Source organism: Copadichromis virginalis, linkage group LG17 (assembly GCF_057382275.1).
Source record: "Copadichromis virginalis isolate Kocher_CV1m ecotype Utaka linkage group LG17, C_Virginalis_male_GT1.1, whole genome shotgun sequence".
Lineage (NCBI taxonomy): Eukaryota > Metazoa > Chordata > Actinopteri > Cichliformes > Cichlidae > Copadichromis > Copadichromis virginalis.
This window is the reverse complement of record NC_140634.1, coordinates 225,001-230,000: the sequence shown is the minus strand read 5'-3', so window position 1 is coordinate 230,000 and position 5,000 is coordinate 225,001.

The following is a 5,000-nucleotide window of genomic DNA, read 5'->3' as shown; positions in this document are numbered from 1 at the left end:
CAGGCCCCGGGGACCCACATTACCCCCCCCCCCCCCCCCCCTGCAGTTACCCTGTGCCACATATCTAGCATGGACCTGGACCTCCAGCAGGCCCTGGGGACCCACATACTCCCCTGCTCTACTCCCCCACTAGCTTTCCTTTCTTGCAGTTATGCTCCAGCGCATATCCAGCATGGACCTTGACCTCCAGCAGGCCCCGTGAACCCACATTACCCCCCCCCCCCCTCCTGCAGTTACCCTGTACCACATGTCTAGCATGGACCTTGACTTCCAGCAGGCCCCGGGGACCCACATTACCCCCCCCTGCAGTTACCCTGTGCCACATATCTAGCATGGACGTGGACCTCCAGCAGGCCCTGGGGACCCACATACTCCCCTGCTCTACTCCCCCACTAGCTTTCCTTTCTTGCAGTTACGCTCCAGCGCATATCCAGCATGGACCTTGACCTCCAGCAGGCCCCGTGAACCCACATTACCCCCCCCCCCCCCTCCTGCAGTTACCCTGTACCACGTATCTAGCACGGACCTGGACCTCCAGCAGGCCCCGGGGACCCACATTACCCCCCCCCCCCCCCGCAGTTACCCTGTGCCACATATCTAGCATGGACCTGGACCTCCAGCAGGCCCCGTGGACCCACATTACCCCCCCCCCTGCAGTTACCCTGTGCCACATATCTAGCATGGACCTGGACCTCCAGCAGGCCCTGGGGACCCACATACTCCCCTGCTCTACTCCCCCACTAGCTTTCCTTTCTTGCAGTTACGCTCCAGCGCATATCCAGCATGGACCTTGACCTCCAGCAGGCCCCGTGAACCCACGTTACCCCCCCCCCCCCCTCCTGCAGTTACCCTGTACCACGTATCTAGCACGGACCTGGACCTCCAGCAGGCCCCGGGGACCCACATTACCCCCCCCCCTGCAGTTACCCTGTGCCACATATCTAGCATGGACCTGGACCTCCAGCAGGCCCTGGGGACCCACATACTCCCCTGCTCTACTCCCCCACTAGCTTTCCTTTCTTGCAGTTACGCTCCAGCGCATATCCAGCATGGACCTTGACCTCCAGCAGGCCCCGTGAACCCACATTACCCCCCCCCCCCCCCCTCCTGCAGTTACCCTGTACCACGTATCTAGCACGGACCTGGACCTCCAGCAGGCCCCGGGGACCCACATTACCCCCCCCCCCCCCCCCCGCAGTTACCCTGTGCCACATATCTAGCATGGACCTGGACCTCCAGCAGGCCCTGGGGACCCACATACTCCCCTGCTCTACTCCCCCACTAGCTTTCCTTTCTTGCAGTTACGCTCCAGCGCATATCCAGCATGGACCTTGACCTCCAGCAGGCCCCGTGAACCCACGTTACCCCCCCCCCCTCCTGCAGTTACCCTGTACCACGTATCTAGCACGGACCTGGACCTCCAGCAGGCCCCGGGGACCCACACTTAAGCCCCCTCCCACTAACAAAGCAGAACACCACTGGCAAAATCCTCGTGCCCCTGGTACTCCAGAAAGCACATTGAAATGTGCCCCTGGTACACTGCGCAGAAGAACTGCCGCACACACACACACGCACGCACGCACGCACGCACGCACGCACGCACGCACGCACGCACTGCTTGTGCCTATGGTACGACAACTTTTCTCGTGCCTATGGTACGACAACTTTTCTCGTGCCTATGGTACAACAACTTTTCGCCGTGCCCCTGGTACACCGCTCAGTAGCACTTTGCCACACACACACTCCTCGTACCTATGGTACAACAACTTTTCTCGTGCCTATGGTACGACAACTTTTCTCGTGCCTATGGTACAACAACTTTTCGCCGTGCCCCTGGTACACCGCTCAGTAGCACTTTGCCACACAAACTCTCCTCGTGCCTATGGTACGACAACTTTCCTCCGTGCCCCTGGTACGACAGCTTTTCTCGTGCCTATGGTACAACAACTTTTCTCGTGCCTATGGTACAACAACTTTTCGCCGTGCCCCTGGTACACCGCTCAGTAGCACTTTGCCACACACACACTCCTCGTACCTATGGTACGACAACTTTTCTCGTGCCTATGGTACGACAACTTTTCTCGTGCCTATGGTACAACAACCTTTCCCCGTGCCCCTGGTACACTGCGCAGAAACTCTTTGCCACACACACACACCACTCGTGCCTATGGTACGACAACAGGCCCCGGGGACCTACATCGCACCTTGCTCTTGCCTCCCTTACAGCTGAAAAAGGTCCATGCCTGTGCCCTGGCCCTGCTGAAATTCCCTCTCCATTTAGCCGAGGCAGTGAGTCGGCCTCCTGTCTCCCTTTACGGTCGAAAAAGATGTGCTCCTGGGCGCGCTGGCCCTGCTGCTACTCACATCGGGCATGGACCTGGACCTCCAGCAGGCCCCGGGGACCTACATCACACCTTGCTCTTGCCTCCCTTACAGCTGAAAAAGGTCCATGCCTGTGCCCTGGCCCTTCTGAAATTCCCTCTCCATTTAGCCGAGGCAGTGAGTCGGCCTCCTGTCTCCCTTTACGGTCGAAAAAGATGTGCTCCTGGGCGCGCTGGCCCTGCTGCTACTCACATCGGGCATGGACCTGGACCTCCAGCAGGCCCCGGGGACCTACATCACACCTTGCTCTTGCCTCCCTTACAGCTGAAAAAGGTCCATGCTTGTGCCCTGGCCCTTCTGAAATTCCCTCTCCATTTAGCCGAGGCAGAGAGTCGGCCTCCTGTCTCCTTTACGGTCGAAAAAGTTGTGCTCCTGGGCGCGCTGGCCCTGCTGCTACTCACATCGGGCATGGACCTGGACCTCCAGCAGGCCCCGGGGACCTACATCACACCTTGCTCTTGCCTCCCTTACAGCTGAAAAAGGTCCATGCCTGTGCCCTGGCCCTGCTGAAATTCCCTCTCCATTTAGCCGAGGCAGTGAGTCGGCCTCCCGTCTCCCTTTACGGTCGAAAAAGATGTGCTCCTGGGCGCACTGGCCCTGCTGCTACTCACATCGGGCATGGACCTGGACCTCCAGCAGGCCCCGGGGACCTACATCACACCTTGCTCTTGCCTCCCTTACAGCTGAAAAGGTCCATGCTTGTGCCCTGGCCCTGCTGAAATTCCCTCTCCATTTAGCCGAGGCAGTGAGTCGGCCTCCTGTCTCCCTTTACGGTCGAAAAAGATGTGCTCCTTGGCGCGCTGGCCCTGCTGCTACTCACATCGGGCATGGACCTGGACCTCCAGCAGGCCCCGGGGACCAACATACTCCTCTGCTCTACTCCCCCACTAGCTTTCCTTCTCCCGCAGTTACCCTCCACCACAAATCCAGCATGGCCCTTGCCCTCCAGCAGGCCCCGAGGACCCACATACTCCTCCGCTCTAATCCCCCATGAGCTTTCCTTCTCCTGCAGTTACCCTCCACCGCATATCCAGCATGGCCCTTGACCTCCAGCATGCCCCGGGGACGCACATCCTCCCCTGCTCTAGTCCCCCACTAGCTTACCTTTCTTGTAGTTACGCTCCAGCGCATATCCAGCATGGACCTTGACCTCCAACAGGCCCCGGGGACGCACATCCTCCCCTGCTCTAATCCCCCACTAGCTTTCCTTCTCCTGCAGTTACCCTCCACCGCATATCCAGCATGGACCTTGACCTCCAGCAGGCCCCGGGGACCTACATCGCACATTGCTCTTCCCTCCCTTGCAGCTGAAAAAGGTCCATGCCTGTGCCCTGGCCCTGCTGAAATTCCCTCTCCATTTAGCCGAGGCAGTGAGTCGGCCTCCTGTCTCCCTTTACGGTCGAAAAAGATGTGCTCCTGGGCGCGCTGGCCCTGCTGCTACTCACATCGGGCATGGACCTGGACCTCCAGCAGGCCCCGGGGACCTACTTCACACCTTGCTCTTGCCTCCCTTACAGCTGAAAAAGGTCCATGCCTGTGCCCTGGCCCTGCTGAAATTCCCTCTCCATTTAGCCGAGGCAGTGAGTCGGCCTCCTGTCTCCCTTTACGGTCGAAAAAGATGTGCTCCTGGGCGCGCTGGCCCTGCTGCTACTCACATCGGGCATGGACCTGGACCTCCAGCAGGCCCCGGGGACCTACATCGCACATTGCTCTTCCCTCCCTTGCAGCTGAAAAAGGTCCATGCCTGTGCCCTGGCCCTGCTGAAATTCCCTCTCCATTTAGCCGAGGCAGTGAGTCGGCCTCCTGTCTCCCTTTACGGTCGAAAAAGATGTGCTCCTGGGCGCGCTGGCCCTGCTGCTACTCACATCGGGCATGGACCTGGACCTCCAGCAGGCCCCGGGGACCTACATCGCACATTGCTCTTCCCTCCCTTGCAGCTGAAAAAGGTCCATGCCTGTGCCCTGGCCCTGCTGAAATTCCCTCTCCATTTAGCCGAGGCAGTGAGTCGGCCTCCTGTCTCCCTTTACGGTCGAAAAAGATGTGCTCCTGGGCGCGCTGGCCCTGCTGCTACTCACATCGGGCATGGACCTGGACCTCCAGCAGGCCCCGGGGACCTACATCGCACATTGCTCTTCCCTCCCTTGCAGCTGAAAAAGGTCCATGCCTGTGCCCTGGCCCTGCTGAAATTCCCTCTCCATTTAGCCGAGGCAGTGAGTCGGCCTCCTGTCTCCCTTTACGGTCGAAAAAGATGTGCTCCTGGGCGCGCTGGCCCTGCTGCTACTCACATCGGGCATGGACCTGGACCTCCAGCAGGCCCCGGGGACGCACATCCTCCCCTGCTCTAGTCCCCCACTAGCTTACCTTTCTTGTAGTTACGCTCCAGCGCATATCCAGCATGGACCTTGACCTCCAGCAGGCCCCGGGGACGCACATCCTCCCCTGCTCTAATCCCCCACTAGCTTTCCTTCTCCTGCAGTTACCCTCCACCGCATATCCAGCATGGACCTTGACCTCCAGCATGCCCCGTGGACCCACACTTAAGCCCCCTCCCACTGACAAAGCAAAACACCACTGGCAAAATCCTCGTGCCCCTGGTACTCCAGAATGTAAATTCAAAC